The 20,850-nt window shown below is 39.9% G+C and overlaps 1 long non-coding RNA gene across 1 annotated transcript; it reads left to right on the top strand.

The window, feature by feature from the left end:
- The first annotated feature begins 14,299 nt into the window (after nt 1–14,299).
- LOC113885429 lies at nt 14,300–20,619 on the top strand. The gene is made up of 4 exons (XR_003509199.1): nt 14,300–14,451; nt 15,804–15,859; nt 19,217–19,294; nt 19,410–20,619. It is a non-coding gene; the product is annotated as an uncharacterized LOC113885429 (long non-coding RNA).
- Nucleotides 20,620–20,850: the final 231 nt, after the last annotated feature.

Here is a 20,850-nt window from a genome sequence, read left to right as displayed (position 1 = left end):
CAGTCTCCAAAACCTCGTAAATCAGATCAGATCAGATCAGTCGCTCAGTCATGTCCGACTCTTTGCGACCCCATGAATTGCAGCACGCCAGGCCTCTCTGTCCAGCACTGACTCCCGGAGTTCACTCAGACTCACATCCATTGAGTCGGTGATGCCATCCAGCCATCTCATCCTCTGTCGTCCCCTTCTCCTCTTGCCCCCAATCCCTCCCAGCATCAGAGTCTTTTCCAATGAGTCAACTCTTCACATGAGGTGGCCAAAGTACTGGAGTTTCAGCTTTAGCATCATTCCTTCCAAAGAAATCCCAGGGCTGATCTCCTTCAGAATGGACTGGTTGGATCTCCTTGCAGTCCAAGGGACTCTCAAGAGTCTTCTCCAACACCACAGTTCAAAAGCATCAATTCTTCAGCGCTCAGCCTTCTTCACAGTCCAACTCTCACATCCATACATGACCACAGGAAAAACCATAGCCTTGACTAGACGAACCTTTGTTGGCAAAGTAATGTCTCTGCTTTTGAATATGCTATCTAGGTTGGTCATAACTTTCCTTCCAAGGAGTAAGCGTCTTTTAATTTCATGGCTGCAGTCACCATCTGCAGTGATTTTGGAGCCCAGAAAAATAAAGTCTGACACTGTTTCCACTGTTTCCCCATCTATTTCCCATGAAGTGGTGGGAATGTTGAGCTTTAAGCCAACTTTTTCACTCTCCACTTTCACTTTCATCAAGAGGCTTTTGAGTTCCTCTTCACTTTCTGCCATAAGGGTGGTGTCATCTGCATATCTGAGGTTAAAACCTCCTAAGTCCTGGCTTTGCCCTCCCTACTCTGAGACTCTTAAGACTATGAAGTGGTACTCTCTCTTCTCACAGTAAGAATAAATTTGTCTCATCAGCCAGCGCTGGTGTCTCTCTCGCCTCAGGCACGTGGCTCCTGCACTTAGCTTCTCTCTTGGGCACTACTGTTGGGCCTCCCTGGTGGCTCAGTTGGTAAAGAATCTGTCTGCAATGTAGGAGACCTGGGTTCAGTCCCTGAGTTGGGAGGATCCCCTAGAGAAGACAATGGCAACCCACCTCAGTACCCTAGCCTGGAGAATTCCATGGACAGAAGAGCTTGGCATGCTGCAGTCCATGAGGCTGCAATGAGTTGGACATGACGGAGCAACTAAGCACATTTAGTCTGCATTATTATTCTCTTTCTCTTGGGTCAGAATACAAATTTACCCTCACAGAGCTTAACACCTCACCCTTAAACAACCTCTCTTCACCATTCAGCTTTCAGCCACTTTACTGCCTCCCATTATAGCAACATTTCTTTAAAAATAATGTTTTAAACAATAATACTTTCATGTGTGTGTGCATGTGTTTAGTCGCTCAGTTGTGTCTGACTCTGTGACGGCACAGACTGCAGCACACCAGGATCCACTGTTCATGGAATTATCCAGGCAAGGATACTGAAGTAGGTTGCCATTCCCTTCTCCAGAGGCTCTTCCCAACCCAGGGATTAAACCCAGTTTCCTGCATTGCAGGCATTCTTTACCAACTGAACCACATTGATATGCTTCAAAAATTCCAAAGGCTGATTCCCACTGCTGAAGACATCTTGTAAGTACTTGGAGAAATACACTCAAGGAGCCACACAGCAGCAGTGCCAGAGTATACACACTATCTCTACCTTTCACTGAACAACATACCCTGGAAATCTTTCTGTATCTGTACAAAAAGATCATAGTCACATTTTTTGTAATATTTCATCTCACTTTTCTAACTTCTCATTCTCTCTTTAACCTATTCCAATAAGGTAGCACCTTCATAGATAGAAGCCTTGTCGTGGCAAAGGAGCTGGCATAACTCAGTGAAGCTGTGAGCCCTGCTGTGCAGGGCTACCCAGGATGGACGGGTTGTAGTGAAGAGTTCTGACAAAATGTGGTCCACGGGAGGAGCAAATGGCAATCTACTCCAATATTCTTGCTACGAGAACCCCATGGACAGTATGAGAAGGCAAAAAGGTATGATACCAGAAGGTGAGCCCCCCAGGTAGGAAGGTGTCCAATATGCTATTGGGGAAGAGCAGAGGGCAATTACTCATAGCTGCAGAAAGAATGAAGCAGATGGGCCAAAGTGGAAATGATGCTCAGTTGTGGATGTGCCTAGTGGAGAAAGTAAAGTTCGATGCTGTAAAGAACAATATTGCATAGGAACCTGGAATGTCAGCTCTATGAATCAAGGTAAATTGGACGTGGTCAAGCAGGAGAGGGCAAGAATGAACATTGACATCTTTGGAATCAGTGAACTAAAATGGATGAGAAAGGGCAAATTTAATTCAGATGACCATTATATCTGCTACTGTGGGGAAGAATCCCTTAAACAAAATGGAATAGCCCTCACAGTCAACAACAAAAAAAAGAGATTGAAATGCAGTACTTGGGTGAATCTCAAAAATGACAGAAGGATCTCGGTTTGTTCCCAAGGCAAGCCACTCAACATCACGGAAGTTCAAGTCTATGCCCCAACCACTGATGCCAAAGAAGTTGAAGTTGACTGTCTCTATGAAGACCTACAATACCTTCCAGAACTAACACCAAAAAAGTGATGTCCTTTTCATCATAGGGGATTGCAATGCAGAAGTAGGAAGTCAAGAGATACTGTGAATAACAGTCAAGATTGGCCTTGGAGTACAAAACGAATCAGGGCAAAGGCTAACAGTTTTGTCAAGAGTACACAGCGGTTATAGCAAACACCCTTTCCCAACAACACAAGAGATGATTCTACAAATGGACATCACTAAATGGTCAGTATCAAAATCAGATTGATTATGTCCTTTGCAGCCAAAGATGGAGAAGCTCTATACAGTTAGTAAAAACAAGACCTGGAGCTGACTGCAGCTCAGAACATGATCTCCTTATTGCAAAATTCAGTCTTAAGTTGAAGAAAAGTAGGGAAAAGCACTAGGCCATTCAAATCTTAAATCAAATACCTTATGATTATACAGTGAAAGTGAAAGTATTAGTTGCTCAGTCATGTCTGACTCTTTGCAACCCCCATGGACTGTAGCCCAGCAGGCTCCTCTGTTCATGGGATTTTCCAGGCAAGAATACTGGAGTGGTTTGCCATTTCCTTCTCCAGGGGATCTTCTGACCCAGGGATCGAATCTGGATTTGCTGCACTGCAGGCAGATTCTTGACTGACTGAGCTACCAGGGAAGCCCTTATACAGTGGAGGTGATGAACAGATTCAAGGGATTTGAGCTGGTAGACAGAGTGCCTGAAGAACTATGGACAGAGGTTAGTAACACTGTACAGAAGGCAGTGTCCCAAACCATCCCAAAGAAAAAGAATGCAAAGTAGTCTGAGGAGGCTTTACAAACAGCTGAGGAAAGACGACAGCAAAAGGCAAAGGAGAAAGGGAAAGATATACCCAACTGAATGCAGAGTTCTAGAGAATAGCAAAAAAAGATAAGAAAGCCCTTTTAAATGAATAATGCAAAGAAATAGAGAAAAGCAATAGAATGGGTAAGACTAGAAATCTCTTCAAGAAAATTAGAAATCCCAAGGGAACATTTCATGCCAGGATGGGCATGATAAAGGACAAAAATGGTAAAGACCAAACAGAAGCAAAAGAAATTAAGAAGTGGCAAGAATACACAAAAGAACTGTACAGAAAAGGTCTAATGACCTGGATAACCCTGATGGTGTGGTCACTCACCTAGAGCCAGACATCCAGAAGTGTGAAGTCAAGTGGGCCTTAGGAAGCATTACTACAAACAAAGCTAGTTAAAGTGATGGAATTCCAGCTGAGCTATTTCAAATCCTGAAAGATGATGCTGTGAAAGTGATGCACTCAATATGCCAGCAAATTTGGAATACTCAGCAGTGGCCACAGGACTGGAAAAGGTCAGTTTTCATTTCAATCCCAAAGAATGGCAGTGCTAAAGGATGTTCAAACTACCCTACAATTGCACTCATGTCACATACTAGCAAGGTTATGCTCAAAATCCTTCAAGCGTGGCATCAGCAGTACATGAACCAAGAACTTCCAGATGTACAAGATGGATTTTGAAGAGGCAGCAGAACCAGAGATCAAATTGCCAATATTCTTTGGATCATCAAGAAATTAAAGGAGTTCCAGAGAAACATCTACTTCTGCTTCATTGACTACACTAAAGCCTTTGACTGTGTCGATCACAACAAACTGTGGAAAATTCTTCTAGAGATGGGAATACCAGACCACCTGACCTGTCTTCTGAGAAACTTGTATGTGGGTCAAGAAGCAACAGGTAGAACTGGACATGGAACAGTGGACTGGTTCAAAATTGGGAAAGGAATATGTAAAGGGTGTCTATTGTCACCCTGCTTATTTAACTTCTATGCAGAGTATATCATGAGAAACACTGAGCTGGATGAATCACAGGCTGGAATCAAGATCGCTGGGAGAAATATCAACAACCTCAGATATGCAGATGATACCACTCTCATGGCAAAAAGTGAAGAGGAACTAAAGACCCTCTTGATGAGGGTGGAAGAGGAGGTGAAAAAAAACTGGCTTGAAACTCAACATTGAAAAAACTAAGATCTTGGCATCCAGTCCAAAAACTTCATGGCAAATAGAATGGGAAAAAGTTGAAACAGTGACAGATTTTATTTTCTTGGACTCCAGAATCACTGCAAACAGTGACTGCAGCCATGAAATTAAAAGATATTTGCTTTTTGGAAGGAAAGCTATGACAAACCTAGAGAGTGTATTAAAAAGCAGAGACATCACTTTGCTGACAAAGATCCATATAGTCAAAGCTATCATTTTCCCAGCAGTCATGTACAGATGTGAGAGTTAGACCATAAAGAAGCCTGAACACAGAAGAATTAATGCTTTTGAATTATGGTGCTGGATTCTTAGAAGTCCCCTGGACTGCAAGGAGATCAAACTAGTCAATCCTAAAGGAAATCAACCCTAAATATTCATTGAAAAGACAGATGCTGAAAGTGAAGCTCAGATACTTTGGTCACCTGATATGAAGAGCTGACTCATTGGAAAAGATCCTGATGCCGGGAAAGATTGAAAGCAAAAGGAGAAGGGGACAACAGAGGATAAGACGGTTAGATAGCATCAATGACTCAATGGACATTAATTTGAACAAATTCTGGAAGGTAGTAGAGGGCAGAGGAGCCTGGTGTGCTGTGATCTGTGAGGTCACAAAGAGTTTGAGATGACTTAGGGACTGAAGAACAAGGTGGCTTCTGTTACTTCCAGCAAAATTGGAACAGGAAGGAAGGGGTCAGGGCACAAACTTTAAAAGAACGCCATAGTCCAGGGACACGACATAAACTGATTAGAACCAAACAGGTCCAAGATAGCAGACGCTGACTGCCACTAGACCTCGAGCCTCAGTAGACACTCATTGTAATACATCAGTAAGTTAAATGATACATCCACAGGCACCATGACAATTCCAAGGCCAACCATAAAGACCAAAAGATGGGCAGTAGCTCAATTCCTGGAAATCTCTGCCCTTTCCCCAAAAGAATTAGAATAATCCTCTCACTCATTAGCCTATGAAACTACCAAGAACATAAAAACTAACTGTGCCGTATTTTGGGGCTTCTCTTGCCTTCTGAGATGGACCACAGGCAGAAAAGCCAGCAACCTGGAGAGATGGTAGACTCATGTCCCAAGGTCAACTCAAAGTTTCTGCTCAGTTATGACAGTTTTTAAAAGGAAAAGGTGGCTGGCAGAGCGAGTGTGTGTGCAGGGGGATCTTAGTGAATCATCGATGCAGGAGGTTGGATTCTGCGTCATTCTCCATTGCATGCAGGTTTGACTAACTCTTCAGATGTTTTCTTGCCTGTGAGATCTGCCTATAGGATTGCTATGGGACTACAGGCGGTAAAGAGATAGTCATTTTTTAACTACTTAATTCTTCACTCTTACTTCTTTTATCTAGGAGAAGAATCAACAGGATAGGCAAGGCATAGGTACATTCAGGAGAGCATGTCAAGATTTAAATTGTTTAGTGATCTTATTACTACAATTAGGTTTTTTCAAGATTAGTAAAGAACAGAAATGGGCAAACAGGAAAGAGCAAAAGAGTTGCTTTCAATTCCCTACTGTCCAACATAATTTTATTTCTATGGGATTAGAGGTGAAGGTTCATCTTCTATAACTTTTTCATGCTGACACAGGGCACCATATTCTTAGAGTGGAAATGTCAACATGTTGTTGTTCAGTCGCTAAGTCATGTGCGAATCTCAGTGACTCCCTGGACTGCAGCCTGCCAGGTTCCTCTGTCCTTCACTGTCTTCTGGAGCTTGCTCAAATTCACATCCATTGAATCCACAGACTGGCATCTCTTTGCTGACAATTTTCGTTGCCCCCTTACAAATAGGGCAGAGCAAGCTACAATTATTTTGATGCCCATCAATTATTATGAGCATAATCCCAGTCTCTTGAGGCCAGTTCTTAGAATTGTGCCAGCCACAGATTTAGTACTGCTCAAGATGAAGCAGTTTTTATCAGGACTGCAGTCTGGTCATCACACAGTTAATGTTTTTCCTCTGGTGTAAAACAACTCAAGAATGTGCATCAGACACGGAGTCTGTGACTCTATTGTCCTAATCATTAAATGCTTGGTTTTGTGCTGGGACTTCCATGGTGGTCCTGTGGTTAAGAATCTGTCTGCCAGATGAATGGATAAGAAAGCTGTGGTACATATACACAATGGAGTATTACCCAGCCATTAAAAAGAATACATCTGAGTCAGTTCTAATGAGGTGAATGAAACTGGAGCCGATTATACAGAGTAAAGTAAACCAGAAAGAAAAACACCAATACAGTATACTAATGCATATATATGGAATTTAGAAAGATGGTAACAATAACCCTGTATACGAGACAGCAAAAGAGACACTGATGTATAGAACAGTCTTTTGGACTCTGTGGGAGTGGGAGAGGGTGGGATGATTTGGGAGAATGGCATTGAACCATGTATAATATCATATATGAAACAAGTCGCCAGTCCAGGTTCGATGCACTATACTGGATGCATGGGGCTGGTGCACTGGGAAGACCCAGAGGGAGGGTACAGGGAGGGAGGAGGGAAGAGGGTTCAGGATGGAGAACACGTGTATACCTGTGGCGGATTCATGTTGATGTATGGCAAAACCAATACAATATTGTAAAGTTAAAAAATAAAATTAAAAAAAAAAAAGAATCTGTCTGCCAAATGCAGGGGTCATGGGTTCAATCCCTGGTCCAAGAAGATCCCACACACTGTGGGGCAACTAAGCCAGTGAGCTACAACTGCTGAAGCCCTCATGCCTAGAGCCTGTGCTCTACGACAACAGAAGCCACCACTATGAGAAACCCAAGCACCACAAGGAAGAGCCGCCACTACTCACCACAACTGGAGAAAGCCCACATGTAGCAACGGAGACCCTACTTGCAGCCAGAAAAGAGTAAATACAATTTTTTTTAAAAAGCACTGTGCTTTTGGAACTTCCCTGGCAGTCCAATGGTTAAGACTCTGTGCTTCCAAAGCAGGGGACATGGGTTCGATCCCTGGCCTGTGGACTAAGATCGCACATGCCGTATGGCGAGGCAAAAAAAAAAAAAAAAAGAATTTATCAGAATTCCTGTGTTTGTAGGGTAGGAACCTGATCTACTACAGTGAAAATACACATGTGAAGTTGCATGTTTTATGCATCCTGACTTCACTGGATTGCATTTTAGTACAATTGCCACATCTTGTCCTTCAAAATCTGGTGGTTCCAGATGAGATGGCACCAAAATTGATGCCAAGAGAGTCAAATGATCTGAAGAAACCAGTGTTCCAGACCCAAAACTCCTACACATTTTCATCAGCAAGTCAATGTATCAGACTAAAAGGAGTTTGACTTCACAACTACTCTGTTCTACACAATGCAGCAGCAATTTAAAACACATTGGAATTGCTCTTGTGTATGCTTAATTTCCTAATTTTAGATTGTTTTTGTATTAATGATCATTTCACTGTTTAACTATAATGATGAGGAGGTATCCTTGTGGAAGCTAAAAACGTAAAGAAGATACGTAGGAGCTTGAAAATGCCAACAATATTTCTTATTACATCACAACAGAAACTAAAGGCTCTTGTAATCAAAATCATGAAGGTTCATGACAGCCAACAGAAGTGTCTAAAGTGATTACAGGAATCAAGGCACTTTTAAACAAGAAACAGAAAACAGAAGAAGAAAAATGAAAGGAAAATCTATGTATATTCAATAGAACCAAAGAAGGTCAGAAGGTACCTCACTTTGATGAATTCATTGATTTTGATAATTGCCATAATCTTTCATTGTGGCGTATTTAAGGAGCAATAATTTCATTCAATATTGAATAATCAAAGAGTTCATCCTGCCCCCAATTTTGACCTACTAATCATATTAACAGAGAATTAAAGAGATCATGGAAAAACATACACTTCTCAAACAGATAACATTTATAAAATATTTTTAAATGATCAAACTGCTATGAGAGTCTGAGTAGCCTCTTCTAAAACTAAAGGTTGTATTTATAATTTTGTTTGTAAATTGTTTTCAACAAGACAGACATTACATCAGATGGGTTTCTGGACTGGATAAATATATTAAGAAGTTTCAAAAGTCAAGTACATTCCACAGAGCACTAGTAGGCCGTGTTTACTTGAAATACATGGAAGTCCAATAAGAATGCACTAGGCCATTTTTTAAAAAGTAAACAGGAAAACATTCTGAATTATCTTGAAATGCCATGAAGTTTAGCAGCAGCTATTAAATTTTTAAATAAAAATGGCTTCAGAGATCACAGGGAAAAAATTGTGGTCTTTAAAGAAAGGCAATTTCATGGAAATCACTGATCTGATTGCTAAATTCTATTCTTTTTTTGCATAAGGACTTGGAAAAAAATGTCAAAATAAAAGAACAAATGTGACTTATCTGAAATCACATTAAAATTAATCAAAATAATGAAAAGTATTCAAAATTAAGTAGTGAAATAAGACAGATATCTAATATCCATTACTTAGAGTCTATACTGGAGTGATGAATGCTGATCAGATGCTAATTATTGTATTCTACATTAACAACAGAATTACAATGAACAATTTTTAACTTTTCTCTAACTGAAAACCACCTATTTGTGCCTTTATTCAATAAATGCGATTTTCCATTGAACAGTGTTCATGGTCAGTTATGCTACCACGTAACTGTTAGGAAAGATGAGAGCAAAGGCTACCAGCATTCTTTTAAAATTTTAATTACATCGAGTTTTCTTAATTTTGGTAGAGAAAAATCTTCCGTAATAGTACCTGAAGTTGGTGACTATTCCAGCATTTTGTAACAGTTGTATTTCCCTTTTGGGTTTCTCTCACATATGGAGCATTTGAAACAAATATGCCAACTTGGACTTTTCTTTAAGATATCTAAATATAATGAGATGATCTGCCTGTTTTAAAGATGTTCTAAGCCTTGCAATATGGATACGACAATGTTTTGATGATTCCAAAACAGTCTTCAAGGACTCAGAAAGCCTAACAAAACCAGAGGCAAGAAGTTTATACAAAAGTTGGTGAAATTAGACTATGTTGTTTTAATTGCAATTTGGAAAAGTAATTTGGAATACTTCAAAAAAGTAAGTGAGAACTTATAGACTTCTGATCTGGACTTATATGAAGGTTATTTCTTATGTCATTTAAAATTTAGCCTGGTGTGCTGCAATTCATGGGGTCGCAAAGAGTCAGACACGACTGAGCGACTGAACCGAACTGAACTGAAGATATTAAATAATGGAGGAAAGACAATGGAATGTGAGACAAAAGGAAACAAAAGCGATAAATTAATTATTCTGAAACTGAGAAGCAAATTGTAACAAATAGCCAGATGATCATACTAAAAGCAGTTACACATTAGAAGAAAGAGATGCTCTGACTGGAAGCAATGAATAAACTTGTGGACTGTTTGGTGGGAAAAGATTTCAATTTCTTGCTAATTTACATGGAAAAACTGATACTGATGAAACTGACATAAAACCTCTAATATGACACTACAATGACATTGATGACAACTGGTTAATGAGTCTTGTCAACTCAAAAAACACGTCTGAGGTGTCTGTCGCAGAAGAAAACTTCAAACGCCCTAATATCTTACAGGTTGTGAAAAAAACTTGATAGAGGTTTTCCTAAGTTGACATCAGTCCTAAAAATGTACATGACATTATGAATTACTACTTGTAAAGCTGAAACTTTTAAAAATTAATAACATTAACCAGTCAATGTTATATAAATTATGTGTGAGGTAGATTGTCTCATCTATTAATTTCATTTTAGAATCATAAACTTATATTTGTTGTGAATAGAGGCTATTGGGTTTTATAAGATTAAAAAACACTAAGTTTGTCCAAAGTAGCTTCCCAGTTTCTCTTCCTATCGCATCATGTTGTTTTATTTTCTTCATAGCAATTATCACTAGCTAATAGCTTCATGTTTATTGATTGGTTTAATTGTTCTCTGCTTACCTGCTCTAAAATGCAATCCTTGTAGGAGTAGTAACTTTATTTGCCTTACATATGTTTTACTCAGTGTCTAGAATAGTGTCAGGCACAGAATTGGCCTCAATCACTGGCAATCAGATGGACAGATGGGTGGATGGACGATGGGTAGGTGGATGGATGGATGCATGCATGGGTGAGTGAATGGCTGAATGAATGAATGAAGAGGATGGTGATAGTGCCTGCTTCCTGTTTGCCCCTTATATTGAATTTGAGTCTCTTTTAAGAAGTGATGATCAGATACTGACAGAAAGGCTAAATGAAATTCTGATCATGGGCTGAACACCTTTAATGAGAGATTTGGCAGATTCTGGATGCAGACAGAGCTGTGTGGGGGCTCAGGTGAGAAAATGTGGCATGGAATGGAAGAGAAGACATTCTCCTTCACTCTCCATCACTCTCAGTGCTCCTCTGGTATTTGGAGAGATAGTGGCTTAGGTGGCTTCCAAAAATCCTTGGCAAGGCTTCTGCAGTTTTAGAAGCAGCCAGTGATGCTGGCAAGTTGGAGCTGGAGAAGGAGGTGGTACCTAGAACTACCAGCTGGGTTGTAGGCACTTGTGAGGCTCCCCTTTGGGAATTTTCAAAATTACTTGTGTTGTTAGCATGTAAGTGCTGTTTGAATAGATAGGGACTGGATGGTTGTATTTAGAGGCATGGCCATTTGGACACCAAAATTAATTTTGACCTCTTTTTGAGTTTATAGGCTGATGGGGCAAGCAAGTTTCAGATTATATATACATTACCTCATTTTAAATCATCTAGATCTTTGATCTAATCTGTCAATACAGTTCTGTAAGAATCAGTATTGCGCTACATGACAATTGTGTTGTCTCTTTCTCTTGTCCTTAATTTGGAGCCACCATACATAGCTGTAAGTGTGAAGGGCCCTCAGCTGAGGGATTCTGTGGGAGTTGAAATCCAGTCTTTGCTTCACTTGCCAAACATGCCCTAGCATGGGCTTCTTCCGCCCGGGGAAGTACTTTTTCTTAATCAACACACACACACACTCTGCTCACTGAGACTTGGGACTGCGGTTCACCTAAAGGGATGTTTTTTTTATTTGAATGAAGTATGTGTGTACGAACTACTGGAATCCCTGCCATAATTCTTCTGTTGGTTTCCTCCTTTTTGCCTTGGGATCTCTGAAATGATGTCTCTAGGCTCAGCCAAGGCCAAAGTGGCAACTCTACCACCAGCACATGCTAAAAAGAGCTAGTATACTGCAGAAATGCTTGAATGAACTTCAGAGCCAGAGGACATGGGTCCAAAATCTAGTACTGCCACAGAACAAAAGATTAAAAAACCTGTAAGAATATAGAAAACCTATAGACCTTCATTTTTCATGTCATAGAAAATGACAATTCTGTGTGAACTCCTGGGTAAACTAACAATGTAGATAGACCTGGCCAAAGGACCAATCCAGAGTCTGCAGGTCCTAAGAGCCAAGGGGGCGGGGGTGGGGGTGGGGTGGGGTGATCAATAGTTCTATTTGCCTGCAACTCTTTTTGGCATACCTGTGGAAAAGCCCTTCAAGGAGAAGAGGTCACTAAGAATCATATAACTGAGGAGGATTTCATGGAGGAGGTGAAGGTAGACCTTGGTTTTGAAAGGTGACTTTTGGAAGGACGTTGATGGGCAAAGACCTTCCAGCAGAGGAAATGATACAAACCAGGGTAGAGAAGTGGGGGTAAAGGTAAGGTCTGTGAGCTGTGGGGGGTGGTGGTGACAGTGAAAGATGACTGCAGAAGATCTATGTTTAAATGTAGTGGGATTTTTGCAGACTAGACCCAGAATAGGGAAATTACAGAAACTACCATGTTAAGGCTCAGCAAGAAGGAGGTATGTTTTTTAAAAGTCCATGTCGGAGAAGGTGAGGAAACAGACAATTCCTGCTGGTTCAATATAAATGGTATAACCTCTTTGGGGGAACTTTAGCAGCTTCTATCAAAAGTGTGAGTTCCCAAGCTCTTGATCCAAAATCTCACTTCAAGGAATGTATTCTATAGATGTAGGTCTATACTTTTTTGTTTTCTGTTTGGCTGCACTGTGTGGCATGTGGGATCTCAGTTCTCCAACCAGGGATCAAACCTGTGCCCCCTGCAGTGGAAGCGTGGAGTCTTAACCACTGGACCACCAGGGAAGTCCTAGTCTATACTTTGCGTGGGTATACACAAGGTTCCCTGGAGGCTCAGATGGTAAAGTATCTGCCTACAATGTAGGAGACCCGGGTTCAATCCCTGGGTTGGGAAGATCTCCTGGAGAAGGAAATGGCAACCCACTCCAGTATTCTTCCCTGAATAATCCCAAGGACAGAGGAACCTGGTAGGCTACAGTCCATGGGGTCGCAAAGAGTCAGACAGGACTGAGTGACTTCACTTTCACACACAAGGTTACTCACTGTAACATTTTTGTAATAGCAAAGGATGAAAATAAGACTTGGAAACAACCTGAATATGCATGATTAAGGGCTCACTGAATAAATTACAGTACATCCATACAATGGAATACTATAAAGCTATAAAAAGAGAGTTCTATGTACTTTGTGCTTTCAAATATATATTTAACGGAAAAAGCAAGGTACAGAATGCAATGTTTAGAATGCTGATGCAGGTGTAAAAATCAAGGAAAAGAAGATGTGTGTGTCTATGTATTTATATGTATAAAATAAAGAGTACATTAAAAAACATAACGGTTGCTTCTGAGTCAGGAAACTGGTTGCTAAGAAACGGAGTGGGAGGAAAACTTTTTATAGTATATCTTATTCTTCTACCCCAGATTTGAACTGATGTGTATTATGTATTTAGGAATAAAATTCAAGTTGAGAAAATCCATTAGACTACTAAAAAGAAAAAAAATAGTATCCATGATCCTAGATACTCTAGGCATGCAAAATGCTAAGAGACAAAAGTTTTTATTAATTTTATTTCTTTTAAAATTAGGCCTTTGTTTCTTCTACCTTTACGAGTCTTCTGGATTCCTATTTTTATATTAACTATTCCAGCAATGGTCACTTAGTTCACTTTAGTTCGGAATCTCTTAACAGCATCTGCACTTAATCAACCATCCAAAACATTTGATTGTGCTTATTTTTCACATGTATTTTAATGAATTGTATCATTCAAGCCCAAGACTGAAACACATTATGTAAAGACTTCAAAAATCTTCATATCATTCACTTCTATTTTATGTAGGTGCTTAATAAAAATCAAACAATAATGCCATCCCCGTGTGTATTAGCAAATATCCTCCTGATTTTGGTGGAATGAGCAAATCTATTCATTGTTTACTTCTTTGAAAAATAATTGAAAATTGCCTCAGTTCCAAGTCTATGTCCAACCACACCCTGTCTGGACATAAAAATGCAGCCTCATACTCAAATTTGTTATTGCTAAGTGCTTCCAGACACTGGTAAGCAACTTCTTCCTGTCCCCTGATCCCTATCCTAAAAACAGAGGAGAAATTTAGGCAGAAAGCTCAAGTATTTTGAATCAATAATTGGGACAATAAAGCAGATGTTCCTGAAGTAATACCCTTGATCGATACTCTAATCCCTTTGCAACAAAGGAACAAGGAAAATTTCTCTTAAAATACCTCCATGGAAGGGCCTTGGTTACTTTACAATCTTTCTCAAAGGAGTGCTAGACACAGCCTGCATTCTTGTAATAAATATTGCTTGAAATATTTAGATTTTTCTCTGGGCCACGGGATTTTGTGTTAAAAATAGTTGTTCTTATTATAGTTGTAGCTATACATTAAACAGACTGGGACATTTGCTACAAGTACATGTTGCTGCACACCCAGACTGTGCAAGTCCAGGATCCTAAAGCAGTAAAGCACTGTCTCCATTAGCCAGCTACAAACTGGAAAGAATACTGGGAGGTAAATGGGCCAAAGAGAGTAAGGTAAGTCACTTCTCCTTTCTAACTAAGGGCAGACAAATCTGGGGAATTTTCAGGCAAAGGGGAATTTTCAATGGCATTAAAATAACTGTTTTTTTTTTTTTTTTTGCCATGCAGCATGACTTGTAGGGGAGAAGGCAATGGCACCCCACTCCAGCATTCTTGCCTGGAAAATCCCATGGACAGAGGAGCCTGGTGGGCCACAGTCCATGGGGTTGCTGAGAGTCGGACACAACTGAGCGACTTCACTTTCACTTTTCACTTTCATGCATTGGAGAAGGAAATGGCAACCCACTCCAGTGTTCTTGCCTGGAGAATCCCAGGGACGGGGGAGCCTAATGGGCTGCTGTCTATGGGGTCGCACAGAGTTGGACACGACTGAAGCGACTTAGCAGCAGCAGCAGTATGGCTTGTGGGATTTTACTTCCAAGAATGCTTTGCTTTAGTTGTGTCTGATTCTGTGTGACCCCATGGATTATCGCCCACCTGGCTCCTCCGTCCTTGGGATTCTCCAGGCAAGAATACTGGAGTGAGCTGCCATTTGCTACACCAGGGGATCTTCCCCCAACCAGGGATCCAACCCATGTCTCTTGTGTCTCCTGAATTGGCAGGCGAGTTCTTTACCATTAGCGCCACCTTACTTCTCAGACTGGGGATCAAACCTGTGGCCCTGCAGTGGAAGCATGCGTCCTAACCACTGTATCTCCCTAAAACAACTTTTTAAAGTTTACATAATCCATAGATACAGGCAGCATTAAGCAATAGGAAAGCACAATAAGGCATCAGAATAAACGCAGCAAAGATTTTCTGCCTTCTTTGACTATTATCAACCACAATAGAGATTTTCAATGATTTTTCTTTTTTAGCCAATGACACTCATTCTTATCTATTATATCAGGAATGCCACTTAACATAATCTTAAGGAGCTAAGGTAGCTCATTAAGCATAGTGAAAAATTATGCTGGTATGTGCTGAGGATCTGATTTCCCAGCGTTCATTACCAAAGTCCCAATTCCCAAACGCTTCCTCCTGCCACCAGGCATCCTGAATAAACACTGTGTAAACAGAGTATTTACTATCCTGTTACCATGCAGTTTATGCATATGTCCTCTAGGTGTCTTCAGTGACCAGCTTTCGAGGAGATTTTCATGCAATGGGCCAGCTGGCACAGCAAGAGCTCAGCTTACTAGAATACGTTCTCAGGGCTTCTTTAGAACATTTTGATTATCTAGAATAAAATACTGAATTTTGGATTCAACATCGGTCTTTTGTGCAATAAATACTTCCAGACATTTAAAATTTTTTTCAAGTTCATCTTTACTAGCTATTAAAAAACGTTTTTGTATTCATCTTAGGTAAATACTGACCTCACATTTCTACAACGTGACTACTCAGGAAATACTCTCCTGATGTAAGTGGTTTAAATTAAGTTGAAGCACATTTCCTGGGAAGGGGAGGTGAGGAGATAAAATGTATAATTATTTTCTATTTTCCTTTGTTATTACAGGTTTGTACTTAGGGAAAATTCTAAAAATACATTGAGGGGGAAGATGGTGTTGTTCTTGAAACCTAAGAAGAGTTTGAAGAGGGGGCTGAGATCTGGGATTTGACACTGATAAATGTGGGTGGGGTCAACGTTCCTTGGGCTAAGGAGTTTTTGTTGCAAGCCAGACGACTATTGACTGTTTCCAAGACTCTATGCCACTTAGTATAAGACACTGAGGGCCCAGAAGAGGTTTGCAAAATTTAAAAACGTCACTTCCAAGTAAGTGTTCTTCAAATATTTTTCAAAAAATTTTTATGTTCAAGTAAGTAAGCAGGAAAATTAATTTGCAATGATAATGAGAAGACAACAATACAGTATCCCATGGAATCATTTCCTCTTAATCCTTTGTTCTTAGAGCTACAGATTATCACAATTTTTCTCTTTTTAAGCTTTTTATTTGGAAACAGTTTCAAACTTACAAAAAGTTTGCAAAAGAGCATTATAAGGAACACTCCTAGACCTTTCATTTATATAACATTATGCTATTTGCTTTGTCATCTCTGCTCCTTAATATCTATCTCTGTCACTGTTTCTGTTTTCTGTCTCTCTTATTTTCCTGAACTGTTTAAAGGCATCCTGCAAATATTATGGCCCTTTACACCTACATTCTTCAGTGTGTATTTCCTAAAAATGACTGAAAGATGGTCATTTATGTCTTAAATTCACATATCCATATTCAAATGTTATCTGTAATCTAGTAATGTCATTGTGTAGTATTTTTTCCTTTGCTGTGGATCTATTCTAGGGTTCAGTTCAGTTCAGTCGCTCAGTCATGTCCGACTCTTTGTGACCCAATGAATCGCAGCACACCAGGCCTCCCTGTCCATCACCAACTCCCGGACTTCACTCAAACTCACATCCATTGAGTCGGTGATGCCATCCAACCGTCTTATATTTAGTTGTCAAGTTTCTCTAACTTCCATTAATCTGGAGCAAATCACACAAATATTCTTTGTCTTTTATGATACCAATTTTTTTTTCTCTACACTATGTGCAGCATGTGAAATCTCAGTCCCTGATCAAGTCTTGAATCCAAGCCCCCTGCAATGGAAGCTCAGAGTCCTAAGCACTGGACTTCCAGGGAATTCACAAGACTGATATTTTTTAAAGAATGCATTTATCGCCCCCTCTCCCCTTAAAACTCATTATATAATTACTTTTTTCTCTCTCTTGCAACTAATAGGACTATGCAAATGTCCCTATGTCATCGAAATTTTCTCCCAAAACTTAACATTCAATGACAATTCCCTCTTGGTTTGATTTTAATCATGACAGCTGCAAAATGATAATTGTCGAACTCCAGCACCACATTTGTGTCTACTATTTGGTCTTCTGCATTCTACTGTAAGCAGAAGACTTCACTTTTCATATCCACCTAGCTATTGATCTATCTATCGCTATAAATCACCACTATTATCTGTCTATGTGTTTTGAGAATGGACATATTCATTCTTATTTATTCACTGGCTTAAAATTCATGATTGATGCTGGGACACCAATGCTCAGACTGTCCCAGATTTGGTCATGAGGAGCCCATTCAAATTGGTTCTTGCGCCTTTGTAACATGTCCTCATCATTGGTTTGAGTATCTTCTTACTTTCTGTCACAGAAAAATGTCCCAGGCTCTTTTGCACCTATCCTATCCTGTCCCTGAAATCAGACATTTCTCTGAGAATCCCTGATTCCTTTTAGTGAGGAATGGCATTAGAGACCAAGATCTAGGTATGCTTATTGCTACTTGGGGCGGGGGCGAAATCTTTGGCTCTTGGCTCTTTAATGTATAACACTAACCAGTACTGGGATTTCCCTGTGGTCCAGCGGCTAAGACCTCATGCTCACAAGGCAGGGAGACTGGGTTTGATCCCTGGTCAGGGAACTAGATCCCACAACTAAGAGTTTGAAAGTCTCAACTAAAAGAACTTGCATACCACAACTAAGACCTGGATCAGCCAAATAAATAAATATTAAAAAAAGAAGAAGTACAAACATGTACATGTGCATATACACACAGATCCATGTATATACTTATAATACACATATGCACACAGATATGCATATATACACACATATTTTAGAATATTTTAGGAATCATAGCTCACACCAATACCTCCAATTCAATTACAGTTTCAAAGGATTTTTTCTGTCCTTCTCTCATTTTATATTTGTAAGTTCCTTCTTCCATAATAAGAACCATGGCTTTCAACAAAATCAACCCATTTACTCCTTTTCAAAGCACTTTTTTTCAATCTTTCATATATGGCTCCAAATACAGAAAACAGTTTGAATAAAACTGTAAAAAAAAATGGAAAACTCTAAATTTTTCTTTCAACATTAAGGATTTTGTAAATCTGTAGCACTAGTTCTTATGTGATTCATAAAAATTGGAAATGGGTTGAATGGGATAAGCACTTTGAGTTATATGCAAAGACAAGTAGCCAGCTGTCTTGCACTGCAGAGTACAGGGTGGGATTTTAAACACCCTGTCCCATGTGACTCAGAGTCCTTCAACATGTTTTCTGTTACAATGTGGGACTGAAAGGAGACGGAGGAAACTGAAACAAAAAGGAAGCCAGGAGCCCATGGTGAGAGAACTGGTATTTGAAGGTGGTTCTAAGAGTGCACACACCGGGGTGGAATCCCTGCAAGTCCGCTTTAGAACTAGATAAGCATGCAGCTCAGTCTAATTTGGGTTTTTTAGTATTGGGTCATAGAAGATTTCTTAAAAAGAAAAGGCTGTTTCATTATTGAAGGTGAATTATAGCATTTTTACCTTCCTAAACTTTTAAAATGAAAATAGATTGGTTTTAGTTTAGAATAGTTTGGGGAAAACCTCTCTGAATGTTGATAGTTGACAAATGTACACCCCATGTCCTTTCTGGCAGTCCAATGGCTAAGACTCCATGCTCCCAATAGAGGGGGCCTGGGTTTCAATCCCTCGTCAAGGAACTAGATTCCATGTACAGCAACTATGAGTTTGAATGCCACAACTAAAGAACCCACATGCCACGTGGAGACTGAAGATCCCGTGCACGGCAACCAGCATAGCCAAAACAATATTTTAAAAAAGATTCGGTCATCCTATGAATGAAGAGATAATGATATAAATTATGAAGTTTGCAAAAGTGCAGACATTTCCTTTACAGAGAACTATTGCCAGACTTTCATCTATAACTACTGAAGTCCTCTGATGTTTCTGTTCTTATATATCTTTTGATTCCCTAGATACTTCCCGTGTTGCAGGCAGACACCAGGGAAGGGTCACTGAAATTCTGATTCTAACAGTTCTAAACTTGGTACCAGGTAGGTCCTAGATACGTCTTCTTTTGATGCTCACTCCCTTTCTATATACTCACGCTTTTTCTCTTCTGAAGTCTTTCCTATTTTTCTAATGCCTTTTCTTCCACTCACTCCCCAGGGACCAACTTGCTTCTGCCAAGACTGACAGAGTTCCCCAGTGTGGAATTCATTGATTCTTAAATTTTACAGGACTTACCTTGATACTGAAGATCCACATCCCAGACTCCTCAGAAAGATACTGCCTTTTGGATTCTTGAGGACTGGGCTCCTTTTGCTTCAAGAGGAACATAAAATAGTTGGTGAATTTGAGACAATGAATGAGAACTAAAGACCACCCCACCACGCTCCACCAAGTGTCTTATAGAAAGAGTTTTCATTCATCCATCTACCCATTCTTTATTGAGCACACAGTATGGGAAAAGCAGATTTGGACAATAACTAGTAAATAAGTAAGTACACAAGTAAATGAATTAAAAAGAAGATAACAGAAGTCTGTGATAAATCTTTCGAAAGAAATAAATAGGGTGATAAGTATAACTGGGGTAAAGATTTCATTTCTTAGTCTTTATAGAAGGAAAAAAAAAAGGTAAAGGTGGGGATTATAGACCGGCAAGGAGGGCTTCCATCATCTGACCCTGCTCTAAAGTCATTTCCTACCACTGTTTCAGTGCCCTTTTCTGATCAGACATGTCTCATTGTCCCCCCCGCCCCTTTACCCGTCTCTGTGCTACAACACTTCTTGATCTCCTGTCCTTACTTCTTATCCCTGCTGTCATTACTTCTTACCGCTGCTGTCATTCTAGATTCCATTCCTCCATCTGTATGTTTATTCCCTGTCAAAGTTCTCCATGACTGCTCTACTTCTTTCTCCTTTCTCTTAATTCTATAGCCCTTGAGACTTCAGTGCATAATTTAAATTCTATATTATCTTCATATATTTAACATTATCTCAACTACTCTATGTTTGTCCCTCTGACCTATTGTTAGGTCTTAAAGTCAGGGACAATATCTTATATTTGCTTTTTGTGCTCAACAACTGTTGGGCAGGGAACGAGTGTTCAGACTCAGATGAAAGTTTTACGCATATTGGTTAATACTGATTGGTTGAGGAGTCTATTGGGCTATTGCGGATATGTAGAAGAGCTATTTTATGACCAGTAGGGCCTTGCTGTACATTTCAAATTACGCGATATAGGTGGCTGCCCTTCTTCCTACACATGAGGCTGGCAAGCGGCTGACTTACCCAGCCTGGGAAAAAAACCTTCTTCTATATCAAAAAGAATACATTTGAATCAGTTCTAATGAGGTGAATGAAACTGGAGCCTATTATACAGAGTGAAGTAAGCCAGAAAGAAAAACACCAATACAGTATACTAACGCGTATATATGGAATTTAGAAAGATGGTAACAATAACCCTGTATACGAGACAGCAAAAGAGACATTGATGTATAGAACAGTCTTTTGGACTCTGTGGGAGAGGGAGAGGGTGGGATGATTTGGGAGAATGGCATTGAAATACGTACAATATCATATATGGAACGAGTCGCCAGTCCAGGTT

This window comes from Bos indicus x Bos taurus, chromosome 28, assembly GCF_003369695.1.
Source record: "Bos indicus x Bos taurus breed Angus x Brahman F1 hybrid chromosome 28, Bos_hybrid_MaternalHap_v2.0, whole genome shotgun sequence".
In the NCBI taxonomy this organism is placed as follows: Eukaryota; Metazoa; Chordata; class Mammalia; order Artiodactyla; family Bovidae; genus Bos; species Bos indicus x Bos taurus.
This window is presented reverse-complemented; position numbering and strand designations above follow the sequence as displayed.